This window comes from Triturus cristatus, chromosome 12 (genome assembly GCF_964204655.1).
Source record: "Triturus cristatus chromosome 12, aTriCri1.1, whole genome shotgun sequence".
Taxonomy (NCBI): Eukaryota; Metazoa; Chordata; class Amphibia; order Caudata; family Salamandridae; genus Triturus; species Triturus cristatus.
This window is the reverse complement of record NC_140595.1, coordinates 216,878,411-216,891,224: the sequence shown is the minus strand read 5'-3', so window position 1 is coordinate 216,891,224 and position 12,814 is coordinate 216,878,411. Positions and strand designations below refer to the sequence as shown.

The following is a 12,814-nucleotide window of genomic DNA, read 5'->3' as shown; positions in this document are numbered from 1 at the left end:
GGGACCAAGACTCATGCTGTGCTTTTCATAGGGCTTGCCCCTTATTTGTGCCCGTGAGAGGTCACCAATCCTGAGTCAGCTTCCTCTCAGGTAGACTTGAAGGGGCACGTCAGACTTGTTTCATGTGTCTCCAGCCTAGACAGATATATCCTTCTATATTCAGGTTTAATGAAAGTACGTGTGAAAAAGGCACATACGGTGCATGGCTATGTGTAGAGCACAGTGGTGGCTCTGAGCATATCGATTGGAGAGATGGTGTTGAAAGCGTAAAATGGCTAGGGGACAAAAGGCCTACAGTGCCACTTAACTAAAAGCCTGATTCACATTTCCTGTTCCCCTTCCCCAGCAGCCCCGACAACTCCTAATGAGCTGAGGTGAGTACAAAAGAAATTTGCATATTCCCAGACATACACATGTGAACAGTCCACCTTTTTGTACCTTGAGCAGAGACTTTGAAATGTTGGCCTGTTTTGCCCACCGGCCTGGTTCTCGCCCTCTTTCTTAGAGCCTGAAAATACCTTTCAGGTCCTCACCCTCGCAATGACAGGGTCTTTGATGTGCCGCCACTTACCCTAGAGAGCTATATTGTCACTTACTCTGGTTTCTCTTCAAAACGAAAAAATCTTTCGCCTTTTACTAAAGATTTCCGTGGAGAGGAACATTTAAGAGTTTATTCAATTTTTTTAAGCCTTGCCACAGGTGAGGCTGTTTATCATTTGTTTAAAAGAAAAGCATTACAAGTTGGGGAATATCCAGCAATTGTCTGCTGCTTTTTTGAGGGACATGAGTTTGGTGTTTTATTCCTGAGCTCTCTGCTTGCTCATTTGCATAAACAGAGTGCAGGAGAGGTGCCTCATGGGAAAGAGCTTGTGCAGTGCATGAGATTGCTTTTCTTGACTGACTTGAAACTTCACGATCGCAGGCAGTATATTTTCTTATCTCCCAAAGATCCTGCTGCCAGATCCCAGAGGTCACCCTCCTTTTTAAAGGTGGGACCAAGACTCATGCTGTGCTTTTCATAGGGCTTGCCCGTTATTTGTGCCCGTTAGAGGTGCCCTGAGAGGTCGCCAATCCTGAGTCAGCTTCCTCTCAGGTAGACTTGAAGGGGCACGTCAGACTTGTTTCACGTGTCTCCAGCCTAGACAGATATATCCTTCTATATTCAGGTTTAATGAAAGTACGTGTGAAAAAGGCACATACGGTGCATGGCTATGTGTAGAGCGTGTTGAAAGCGTAAAATGGCTAGGGGACAAAAGGCCTACAGTGCCACTTAACTAAAAGCCTGATTCACATTTCCTGTTCCCCTTCCCCAGCAGCCCCGACAACTCCTAATGAGCTGAGGTGAGTACAAAAGAAATTTGCATATTCCCAGACATACACATGTGAACAGTCCACCTTTTTGTACCTTGAGCAGAGACTTTGAAATGTTGGCCTGTTTTGCCCACCGGCCTGGTTCTCGCCCTCTTTCTTAGAGCCTGAAAATACCTTTCAGGTCCTCACCCTCGCAATGACAGGGTCTTTGATGTGCCGCCACTTACCCTAGAGAGCTATATTGTCACTTACTCTGGTTTCTCTTCAAAACGAAAAAATCTTTCGCCTTTTACTAAAGATTTCCGTGGAGAGGAACATTTAAGAGTTTATTCAATTTTTTTAAGCCTTGCCACAGGTGAGGCTGTTTATCATTTGTTTAAAAGAAAAGCATTACAAGTTGGGGAATATCCAGCAATTGTCTGCTGCTTTTTTGGGGGACATGAGTTTGGTGTTTTATTCCTGAGCTCTCTGCTTGCTCATTTGCATAAACAGAGTGCAGGAGAGGTGCCTCATGGGAAAGAGCTTGTGCAGTGCATGAGATTGCTTTTCTTGACTGACTTGAAACTTCACGATCGCAGGCAGTATATTTTCTTATCTCCCAAAGATCCTGCTGCCAGATCCCAGAGGTCACCCTCCTTTTTAAAGGTGGGACCAAGACTCATGCTGTGCTTTTCATAGGGCTTGCCCGTTATTTGTGCCCGTTAGAGGTGCCCTGAGAGGTCGCCAATCCTGAGTCAGCTTCCTCTCAGGTAGACTTGAAGGGGCACGTCAGACTTGTTTCACGTGTCTCCAGCCTAGACAGATATATGCTTCTATATTCAGGTTTAATGAAAGTACGTGTGAAAAAGGCACATACGGTGCATGGCTATGTGTAGAGCACAGTGGTGGCTCTGAGCATATCGATTGGAGGGATGGTGTTGAAAGCGTTAAATGGCTAGGGGACAAAAGGCCTACAGTGCCACTTAACTAAAAGCCTGATTCACATTTCCTGTTCCCCTTCCCCAGCAGCCCCGACAACTCCTAATGAGCTGAGGTGAGTACAAAAGAAATTTGCATATTCCCAGACATACACATGTGAACAGTCCACCTTTTTGTACCTTGAGCAGAGACTCTGAAATGTTGGCCTGTTTTGCCCACCGGCCTGGTTCTCGCCCTCTTTCTTAGAGCCTGAAAATACCTTTCAGGTCCTCACCCTCGCAATGACAGGGTCTTTGATGTGGCGCCACTTACCCTAGAGAGCTATATTGTCACTTATTCTGGTTTCTCTTCAAAACGAAAAAATCTTTCGCCTTTTACTAAACATTTCCGTGGCGAGGAACATTTAAGAGTTTATTCAATTTTTTTAAGCCTTGCCACAGGTGAGGCTGTTTATCATTTGTTTAAAAGAAAAGTATTAGAAGTTGGGGAATATCCAGCAATTGTCTGCTGCTTTTTTGGGGGACATGAGTTTGGTGTTTTATTCCTGAGCTCTCTGCTTGCTCATTTGCATAAACAGAGTGCAGGAGAGGTGCCTCATGGGAAAGAGCTTGTGCAGTGCATGAGATTGCTTTTCTTGACTGACTTCAAACTTCACGATCGCAGGCAGTATATTTTCTTATCTCCCAAAGATCCTGCTGCCAGATCCCAGAGGTCACCCTCCTTTTTAAAGGTGGGACCAAGACTCATGCTGTGCTTTTCATAGGGCTTGCCCCTTATTTGTGCCCGTGAGAGGTCACCAATCCTGAGTCAGCTTCCTCTCAGGTAGACTTGAAGGGGCACGTCAGACTTGTTTCATGTGTCTCCAGCCTAGACAGATATATCCTTCTATATTCAGGTTTAATGAAAGTACGTGTGAAAAAGGCACATACGGTGCATGGCTATGTGTAGAGCACAGTGGTGGCTCTGAGCATATCGATTGGAGAGATGGTGTTGAAAGCGTAAAATGGCTAGGGGACAAAAGGCCTACAGTGCCACTTAACTAAAAGCCTGATTCACATTTCCTGTTCCCCTTCCCCAGCAGCCCCGACAACTCCTAATGAGCTGAGGTGAGTACAAAAGAAATTTGCATATTCCCAGACATACACATGTGAACAGTCCACCTTTTTGTACCTTGAGCAGAGACTTTGAAATGTTGGCCTGTTTTGCCCACCGGCCTGGTTCTCGCCCTCTTTCTTAGAGCCTGAAAATACCTTTCAGGTCCTCACCCTCGCAATGACAGGGTCTTTGATGTGCCGCCACTTACCCTAGAGAGCTATATTGTCACTTACTCTGGTTTCTCTTCAAAACGAAAAAATCTTTCGCCTTTTACTAAAGATTTCCGTGGAGAGGAACATTTAAGAGTTTATTCAATTTTTTTAAGCCTTGCCACAGGTGAGGCTGTTTATCATTTGTTTAAAAGAAAAGCATTACAAGTTGGGGAATATCCAGCAATTGTCTGCTGCTTTTTTGAGGGACATGAGTTTGGTGTTTTATTCCTGAGCTCTCTGCTTGCTCATTTGCATAAACAGAGTGCAGGAGAGGTGCCTCATGGGAAAGAGCTTGTGCAGTGCATGAGATTGCTTTTCTTGACTGACTTGAAACTTCACGATCGCAGGCAGTATATTTTCTTATCTCCCAAAGATCCTGCTGCCAGATCCCAGAGGTCACCCTCCTTTTTAAAGGTGGGACCAAGACTCATGCTGTGCTTTTCATAGGGCTTGCCCGTTATTTGTGCCCGTTAGAGGTGCCCTGAGAGGTCGCCAATCCTGAGTCAGCTTCCTCTCAGGTAGACTTGAAGGGGCACGTCAGACTTGTTTCACGTGTCTCCAGCCTAGACAGATATATCCTTCTATATTCAGGTTTAATGAAAGTACGTGTGAAAAAGGCACATACGGTGCATGGCTATGTGTAGAGCGTGTTGAAAGCGTAAAATGGCTAGGGGACAAAAGGCCTACAGTGCCACTTAACTAAAAGCCTGATTCACATTTCCTGTTCCCCTTCCCCAGCAGCCCCGACAACTCCTAATGAGCTGAGGTGAGTACAAAAGAAATTTGCATATTCCCAGACATACACATGTGAACAGTCCACCTTTTTGTACCTTGAGCAGAGACTTTGAAATGTTGGCCTGTTTTGCCCACCGGCCTGGTTCTCGCCCTCTTTCTTAGAGCCTGAAAATACCTTTCAGGTCCTCACCCTCGCAATGACAGGGTCTTTGATGTGCCGCCACTTACCCTAGAGAGCTATATTGTCACTTACTCTGGTTTCTCTTCAAAACGAAAAAATCTTTCGCCTTTTACTAAAGATTTCCGTGGAGAGGAACATTTAAGAGTTTATTCAATTTTTTTAAGCCTTGCCACAGGTGAGGCTGTTTATCATTTGTTTAAAAGAAAAGCATTACAAGTTGGGGAATATCCAGCAATTGTCTGCTGCTTTTTTGGGGGACATGAGTTTGGTGTTTTATTCCTGAGCTCTCTGCTTGCTCATTTGCATAAACAGAGTGCAGGAGAGGTGCCTCATGGGAAAGAGCTTGTGCAGTGCATGAGATTGCTTTTCTTGACTGACTTGAAACTTCACGATCGCAGGCAGTATATTTTCTTATCTCCCAAAGATCCTGCTGCCAGATCCCAGAGGTCACCCTCCTTTTTAAAGGTGGGACCAAGACTCATGCTGTGCTTTTCATAGGGCTTGCCCGTTATTTGTGCCCGTTAGAGGTGCCCTGAGAGGTCGCCAATCCTGAGTCAGCTTCCTCTCAGGTAGACTTGAAGGGGCACGTCAGACTTGTTTCACGTGTCTCCAGCCTAGACAGATATATGCTTCTATATTCAGGTTTAATGAAAGTACGTGTGAAAAAGGCACATACGGTGCATGGCTATGTGTAGAGCACAGTGGTGGCTCTGAGCATATCGATTGGAGGGATGGTGTTGAAAGCGTTAAATGGCTAGGGGACAAAAGGCCTACAGTGCCACTTAACTAAAAGCCTGATTCACATTTCCTGTTCCCCTTCCCCAGCAGCCCCGACAACTCCTAATGAGCTGAGGTGAGTACAAAAGAAATTTGCATATTCCCAGACATACACATGTGAACAGTCCACCTTTTTGTACCTTGAGCAGAGACTCTGAAATGTTGGCCTGTTTTGCCCACCGGCCTGGTTCTCGCCCTCTTTCTTAGAGCCTGAAAATACCTTTCAGGTCCTCACCCTCGCAATGACAGGGTCTTTGATGTGGCGCCACTTACCCTAGAGAGCTATATTGTCACTTATTCTGGTTTCTCTTCAAAACGAAAAAATCTTTCGCCTTTTACTAAACATTTCCGTGGCGAGGAACATTTAAGAGTTTATTCAATTTTTTTAAGCCTTGCCACAGGTGAGGCTGTTTATCATTTGTTTAAAAGAAAAGTATTAGAAGTTGGGGAATATCCAGCAATTGTCTGCTGCTTTTTTGGGGGACATGAGTTTGGTGTTTTATTCCTGAGCTCTCTGCTTGCTCATTTGCATAAACAGAGTGCAGGAGAGGTGCCTCATGGGAAAGAGCTTGTGCAGTGCATGAGATTGCTTTTCTTGACTGACTTCAAACTTCACGATCGCAGGCAGTATATTTTCTTATCTCCCAAAGATCCTGCTGCCAGATCCCAGAGGTCACCCTCCTTTTTAAAGGTGGGACCAAGACTCATGCTGTGCTTTTCATAGGGCTTGCCCGTTATTTGTGCCCGTGAGAGGTCACCAATCCTGAGTCAGCTTCCTCTCAGGTAGACTTGAAGGGGCACGTCAGACTTGTTTCATGTGTCTCCAGCCTAGACAGATATATCCTTCTATATTCAGGTTTAATGAAAGTACGTGTGAAAAAGGCACATACGGTGCATGGGTATGTGTAGAGCACAGTGGTGGCTCTGAGCATATCGATTGGAGAGATGGTGTTGAAAGCGTAAAATGGCTAGGGGACAAAAGGCCTACAGTGCCACTTAACTAAAAGCCTGATTCACATTTCCTGTTCCCCTTCCCCAGCAGCCCCGACAACTCCTAATGAGCTGAGGTGAGTACAAAAGAAATTTGCATATTCCCAGACATACACATGTGAACAGTCCACCTTTTTGTACCTTGAGCAGAGACTTTGAAATGTTGGCCTGTTTTGCCCACCGGCCTGGTTCTCGCCCTCTTTCTTAGAGCCTGAAAATACCTTTCAGGTCCTCACCCTCGCAATGACAGGGTCTTTGATGTGCCGCCACTTACCCTAGAGAGCTATATTGTCACTTACTCTGGTTTCTCTTCAAAACGAAAAAATCTTTCGCCTTTTACTAAAGATTTCCGTGGAGAGGAACATTTAAGAGTTTATTCAATTTTTTTAAGCCTTGCCACAGGTGAGGCTGTTTATCATTTGTTTAAAAGAAAAGCATTACAAGTTGGGGAATATCCAGCAATTGTCTGCTGCTTTTTTGAGGGACATGAGTTTGGTGTTTTATTCCTGAGCTCTCTGCTTGCTCATTTGCATAAACAGAGTGCAGGAGAGGTGCCTCATGGGAAAGAGCTTGTGCAGTGCATGAGATTGCTTTTCTTGACTGACTTGAAACTTCACGATCGCAGGCAGTATATTTTCTTATCTCCCAAAGATCCTGCTGCCAGATCCCAGAGGTCACCCTCCTTTTTAAAGGTGGGACCAAGACTCATGCTGTGCTTTTCATAGGGCTTGCCCGTTATTTGTGCCCGTTAGAGGTGCCCTGAGAGGTCGCCAATCCTGAGTCAGCTTTCTCTCAGGTAGACTTGAAGGGGCACGTCAGACTTGTTTCACGTGTCTCCAGCCTAGACAGATATATCCTTCTATATTCAGGTTTAATGAAAGTACGTGTGAAAAAGGCACATACGGTGCATGGCTATGTGTAGAGCGTGTTGAAAGCGTAAAATGGCTAGGGGACAAAAGGCCTACAGTGCCACTTAACTAAAAGCCTGATTCACATTTCCTGTTCCCCTTCCCCAGCAGCCCCGACAACTCCTAATGAGCTGAGGTGAGTACAAAAGAAATTTGCATATTCCCAGACATACACATGTGAACAGTCCACCTTTTTGTACCTTGAGCAGAGACTTTGAAATGTTGGCCTGTTTTGCCCACCGGCCTGGTTCTCGCCCTCTTTCTTAGAGCCTGAAAATACCTTTCAGGTCCTCACCCTCGCAATGACAGGGTCTTTGATGTGCCGCCACTTACCCTAGAGAGCTATATTGTCACTTACTCTGGTTTCTCTTCAAAACGAAAAAATCTTTCGCCTTTTACTAAAGATTTCCGTGGAGAGGAACATTTAAGAGTTTATTCAATTTTTTTAAGCCTTGCCACAGGTGAGGCTGTTTATCATTTGTTTAAAAGAAAAGCATTACAAGTTGGGGAATATCCAGAAATTGTCTGCTGCTTTTTTGGGGGACATGAGTTTGGTGTTTTATTCCTGAGCTCTCTGCTTGCTCATTTGCATAAACAGAGTGCAGGAGAGGTGCCTCATGGGAAAGAGCTTGTGCAGTGCATGAGATTGCTTTTCTTGACTGACTTGAAACTTCACGATCGCAGGCAGTATATTTTCTTATCTCCCAAAGATCCTGCTGCCAGATCCCAGAGGTCACCCTCCTTTTTAAAGGTGGGACCAAGACTCATGCTGTGCTTTTCATAGGGCTTGCCCGTTATTTGTGTCCGTTTAGAGGTGCCCTGAGAGGTCACCAATCCTGAGTCAGCTTCCTCTCAGGTAGACTTGAAGGGGCACGTCAGACTTGTTTCATGTGTCTCCAGCCTAGACAGATATATCCTTCTATATTCAGGTTTAATGAAAGTACGTGTGAAAAAGGCACATACGGTGCATGGCTATGTGTAGAGCACAGTGGTGGCTCTGAGCATATCGATTGGAGGGATGGTGTTGAAAGCGTAAAATGGCTAGGGGACAAAAGGCCTACAGTGCCACTTAACTAAAAGCCTGATTCACATTTCCTGTTCCCCTTCCCCAGCAGCCCCGACAACTCCTAATGAGCTGAGGTGAGTACAAAAGAAATTTGCATATTCCCAGACATACACATGTGAACAGTCCACCTTTTTGTACCTTGAGCAGAGACTTTGAAATGTTGGCCTGTTTTGCCCACCGGCCTGGTTCTCGCCCTCTTTCTTAGAGCCTGAAAATACCTTTCAGGTCCTCACCCTCGCAATGACAGGGTCTTTGATGTGCCGCCACTTACCCTAGAGAGCTATATTGTCACTTACTCTGGTTTCTCTTCAAAACGAAAAAATCTTTCGCCTTTTACTAAAGATTTCCGTGGAGAGGAACATTTAAGAGTTTATTCAATTTTTTTAAGCCTTGCCACAGGTGAGGCTGTTTATCATTTGTTTAAAAGAAAAGCATTACAAGTTGGGGAATATCCAGCAATTGTCTGCTGCTTTTTTGGGGGACATGAGTTTGGTGTTTTATTCCTGAGCTCTCTGCTTGCTCATTTGCATAAACAGAGTGCAGGAGAGGTGCCTCATGGGAAAGAGCTTGTGCAGTGCATGAGATTGCTTTTCTTGACTGACTTGAAACTTCACGATCGCAGGCAGTATATTTTCTTATCTCCCAAAGATCCTGCTGCCAGATCCCAGAGGTCACCCTCCTTTTTAAAGGTGGGACCAAGACTCATGCTGTGCTTTTCATAGGGCTTGCCCGTTATTTGTGCCCGTTGAGGTCGCCAATCCTGAGTCAGCTTCCTCTCAGGTAGACTTGAAGGGGCACGTCAGACTTGTTTCACGTGTCTCCAGCCTAGACAGATATATCCTTCTATATTCAGGTTTAATGAAAGTACGTGTGAAAAAGGCACATACGGTGCATGGCTATGTGTAGAGCGTGTTGAAAGCGTAAAATGGCTAGGGGACAAAAGGCCTACAGTGCCACTTAACTAAAAGCCTGATTCACATTTCCTGTTCCCCTTCCCCAGCAGCCCCGACAACTCCTAATGAGCTGAGGTGAGTACAAAAGAAATTTGCATATTCCCAGACATACACATGTGAACAGTCCACCTTTTTGTACCTTGAGCAGAGACTTTGAAATGTTGGCCTGTTTTGCCCACCGGCCTGGTTCTCGCCCTCTTTCTTAGAGCCTGAAAATACCTTTCAGGTCCTCACCCTCGCAATGACAGGGTCTTTGATGTGCCGCCACTTACCCTAGAGAGCTATATTGTCACTTACTCTGGTTTCTCTTCAAAACGAAAAAATCTTTCGCTTTTTACTAAAGATTTCCGTGGAGAGGAACATTTAAGAGTTTATTCAATTTTTTTAAGCCTTGCCACAGGTGAGGCTGTTTATCATTTGTTTAAAAGAAAAGCATTACAAGTTGGGGAATATCCAGCAATTGTCTGTTGCTTTTTTGGGGGACATGAGTTTGGTGTTTTATTCCTGAGCTCTCTGCTTGCTCATTTGCATAAACAGAGTGCAGGAGAGGTGCCTCATGGGAAAGAGCTTGTGCAGTGCATGAGATTGCTTTTCTTGACTGACTTGAAACTTCACGATCGCAGGCAGTATATTTTCTTATCTCCCAAAGATCCTGCTGCCAGATCCCAGAGGTCACCCTCCTTTTTAAAGGTGGGACCAAGACTCATGCTGTGCTTTTCATAGGGCTTGCCCGTTAGAGGTGCCCGTTGAGGTCGCCAATCCTGAGTCAGCTTCCTCTCAGGTAGACTTGAAGGGGCACGTCAGACTTGTTTCACGTGTCTCCAGCCTAGACAGATATATCCTTCTATATTCAGGTTTAATGAAAGTACGTGTGAAAAAGGCACATACGGTGCATGGCTATGTGTAGAGCGTGTTGAAAGCGTAAAATGGCTAGGGGACAAAAGGCCTACAGTGCCACTTAACTAAAAGCCTGATTCACATTTCCTGTTCCCCTTCCCCAGCAGCCCCGACAACTCCTAATGAGCTGAGGTGAGTACAAAAGAAATTTGCATATTCCCAGACATACACATGTGAACAGTCCACCTTTTTGTACCTTGAGCAGAGACTTTGAAATGTTGGCCTGTTTTGCCCACCGGCCTGGTTCTCGCCCTCTTTCTTAGAGCCTGAAAATACCTTTCAGGTCCTCACCCTCGCAATGACAGGGTCTTTGATGTGCCGCCACTTACCCTAGAGAGCTATATTGTCACTTACTCTGGTTTCTCTTCAAAACGAAAAAATCTTTCGCCTTTTACTAAAGATTTCCGTGGAGAGGAACATTTAAGAGTTTATTCAATTTTTTTAAGCCTTGCCACAGGTGAGTCTGTTTATCATTTGTTTAAAAGAAAAGCATTACAAGTTGGGGAATATCCAGCAATTGTCTGCTGCTTTTTTGGGGGACATGAGTTTGGTGTTTTATTCCTGAGCTCTCTGCTTGCTCATTTGCATAAACAGAGTGCAGGAGAGGTGCCTCATGGGAAAGAGCTTGTGCAGTGCATGAGATTGCTTTTCTTGACTGACTTGAAACTTCACGATCGCAGGCAGTATATTTTCTTATCTCCCAAAGATCCTGCTGCCAGATCCCAGAGGTCACCCTCCTTTTTAAAGGTGGGACCAAGACTCATGCTGTGCTTTTCATAGGGCTTGCCCGTTAGAGGTGCCCTGAGAGGTCGCCAATCCTGAGTCAGCTTCCTCTCAGGTAGACTTGAAGGGGCACGTCAGACTTGTTTCACGTGTCTCCAGCCTAGACAGATATATCCTTCTATATTCAGGTTTAATGAAAGTACGTGTGAAAAAGGCACATACGGTGCATGGCTATGTGTAGAGCGTGTTGAAAGCGTAAAATGGCTAGGGGACAAAAGGCCTACAGTGCCACTTAACTAAAAGCCTGATTCACATTTCCTGTTCCCCTTCCCCAGGAGCCCCGACAACTCCTAATGAGCTGAGGTGAGTACAAAAGAAATTTGCATATTCCCAGACATACACATGTGAACAGTCCACCTTTTTGTACCTTGAGCAGAGACTTTGAAATGTTGGCCTGTTTTGCCCACCGGCCTGGTTCTCGCCCTCTTTCTTAGAGCCTGAAAATACCTTTCAGGTCCTCACCCTCGCAATGACAGGGTCTTTGATGTGCCGCCACTTACCCTAGAGAGCTATATTGTCACTTACTCTGGTTTCTCTTCAAAACGAAAAAATCTTTCGCCTTTTACTAAAGATTTCCGTGGAGAGGAACATTTAAGAGTTTATTCAATTTTTTTAAGCCTTGCCACAGGTGAGGCTGTTTATCATTTGTTTAAAAGAAAAGCATTACAAGTTGGGGAATATCCAGCAATTGTCTGCTGCTTTTTTGGGGGACATGAGTTTGGGGTTTTATTCCTGAGCTCTCTGCTTGCTCATTTGCATAAACAGAGTGCAGGAGAGGTGCCTCATGGGAAAGAGCTTGTGCAGTGCATGAGATTGCTTTTCTTGACTGACTTGAAACTTCACGATTGGAGGCAGTATATTTTCTTATCTCCCAAAGATCCTGCTGCCAGATCCCAGAGGTCACCCTCCTTTTTAAAGGTGGGACCAAGACTCATGCTGTGCTTTTCATAGGGCTTGCCCGTTATTTGTGTCCGTTTAGAGGTGCCCTGAGAGGTCACCAATCCTGAGTCAGCTTCCTCTCAGGTAGACTTGAAGGGGCACGTCAGACTTGTTTCATGTGTCTCCAGCCTAGACAGATATATCCTTCTATATTCAGGTTTAATGAAAGTACATGTGAAAAAGGCACATACGGTGCATGGCTATGTGTAGAGCGCAGGGGTGGCTCTGAGCATATCGATTGGAGGGATGGTGTTGAAAGCGTAAAATGGCTAGGGGACAAAAGGCCTACAGTGCCACTTAACTAAAAGCCTGATTCACATTTCCTTTTCCCCTTCCCCAGCAGCCCCGACAACTCCTAATGAGCTGAGGTTAGTACAAAAGAAATTTGCATATTCCCAGACATACACATGTGAACAGTCCACTTTTTTGTACCTTGAGCAGAGACTTTGAAATGTTGGCCTGTTTTGCCCACCGGCCTGGTTCTCGCCCTCTTTCTTAGAGCCTGAAAATACCTTTCAGGTCCTCACCCTCGCAATGACAGGGTCTTTGATGTGGCGCCACTTACCCTAGAGAGCTATATTGTCACTTACTCTGGTTTCTCTTCAAAACGAAAAAATCTTTCGCCTTTTACTAAAGATTTCCGTGGAGAGGAACATTTAAGAGTTTATTCAATTTTTTTAAGCCTTGCCACAGGTGAGGCTGTTTATCATTTGTTTAAAATAAAAACATTAGAAGTTGGGGAATATCCAGCAATTGTCTGCTGCATTTTTGGGGGACATGAGTTTGGTGTTTTATTCCTGAGCTCTCTGCTTGCTCATTTGCATAAACAGAGTGCAGGAGAGGTGCCTCATGGGAAAGAGCTTGTGCAGTGCATGAGATTGCTTTTCTTGACTGACTTGAAACTTCACGATCGCAGGCAGTATATTTTCTTATCTCCCAAAGATCCTGCTGCCAGATCCCAGAGGTCACCCTCCTTTTTAAAGGTGGGACCAAGACTCATGCTGTGCTTTTCATAGGGCTTGCCCGTTATTTGTGCCTGTTAGAGGTGC

At 45.1% G+C, this 12,814-nt stretch overlaps 13 non-coding genes across 13 annotated transcripts; all 13 read left to right on the top strand.

Annotated features, from left to right (window-relative positions):
* The first annotated feature begins 592 nt into the window (after positions 1 to 592).
* Positions 593 to 707, top strand: LOC146773398 (U5 spliceosomal RNA). Its single transcript, XR_014974778.1, has one exon. It is a non-coding gene; the product is annotated as a U5 spliceosomal RNA (small nuclear RNA).
* Positions 708 to 1,559: 852 nt separating this feature from the next.
* Positions 1,560 to 1,674, top strand: LOC146773397 (U5 spliceosomal RNA). The gene has a single exon (XR_014974767.1). It is a non-coding gene; the product is annotated as a U5 spliceosomal RNA (small nuclear RNA).
* An 888-nt stretch (positions 1,675 to 2,562) lies between these two features.
* Positions 2,563 to 2,677, top strand: LOC146773396 (U5 spliceosomal RNA). Its single transcript, XR_014974805.1, has one exon. It is a non-coding gene; the product is annotated as a U5 spliceosomal RNA (small nuclear RNA).
* Positions 2,678 to 3,553: 876 nt separating this feature from the next.
* Positions 3,554 to 3,668, top strand: LOC146773395 (U5 spliceosomal RNA). The gene has a single exon (XR_014974756.1). It is a non-coding gene; the product is annotated as a U5 spliceosomal RNA (small nuclear RNA).
* An 852-nt stretch (positions 3,669 to 4,520) lies between these two features.
* LOC146773394 (U5 spliceosomal RNA) lies at positions 4,521 to 4,635 on the top strand. Its single transcript, XR_014974745.1, has one exon. It is a non-coding gene; the product is annotated as a U5 spliceosomal RNA (small nuclear RNA).
* Positions 4,636 to 5,523: 888 nt separating this feature from the next.
* On the top strand, positions 5,524 to 5,638 carry LOC146773393 (U5 spliceosomal RNA). Its single transcript, XR_014974804.1, has one exon. It is a non-coding gene; the product is annotated as a U5 spliceosomal RNA (small nuclear RNA).
* An 876-nt stretch (positions 5,639 to 6,514) lies between these two features.
* LOC146773392 (U5 spliceosomal RNA) lies at positions 6,515 to 6,629 on the top strand. The gene has a single exon (XR_014974734.1). It is a non-coding gene; the product is annotated as a U5 spliceosomal RNA (small nuclear RNA).
* An 852-nt stretch (positions 6,630 to 7,481) lies between these two features.
* LOC146773391 (U5 spliceosomal RNA) lies at positions 7,482 to 7,596 on the top strand. The gene has a single exon (XR_014974723.1). It is a non-coding gene; the product is annotated as a U5 spliceosomal RNA (small nuclear RNA).
* An 889-nt stretch (positions 7,597 to 8,485) lies between these two features.
* Positions 8,486 to 8,600, top strand: LOC146773390 (U5 spliceosomal RNA). Its single transcript, XR_014974712.1, has one exon. It is a non-coding gene; the product is annotated as a U5 spliceosomal RNA (small nuclear RNA).
* Positions 8,601 to 9,439: 839 nt separating this feature from the next.
* Positions 9,440 to 9,554, top strand: LOC146773389 (U5 spliceosomal RNA). Its single transcript, XR_014974392.1, has one exon. It is a non-coding gene; the product is annotated as a U5 spliceosomal RNA (small nuclear RNA).
* An 839-nt stretch (positions 9,555 to 10,393) lies between these two features.
* Positions 10,394 to 10,508, top strand: LOC146773388 (U5 spliceosomal RNA). The gene has a single exon (XR_014974107.1). It is a non-coding gene; the product is annotated as a U5 spliceosomal RNA (small nuclear RNA).
* An 839-nt stretch (positions 10,509 to 11,347) lies between these two features.
* On the top strand, positions 11,348 to 11,462 carry LOC146773387 (U5 spliceosomal RNA). The gene has a single exon (XR_014974701.1). It is a non-coding gene; the product is annotated as a U5 spliceosomal RNA (small nuclear RNA).
* Positions 11,463 to 12,351: 889 nt separating this feature from the next.
* LOC146773386 (U5 spliceosomal RNA) lies at positions 12,352 to 12,466 on the top strand. The gene has a single exon (XR_014974690.1). It is a non-coding gene; the product is annotated as a U5 spliceosomal RNA (small nuclear RNA).
* Positions 12,467 to 12,814: the final 348 nt, after the last annotated feature.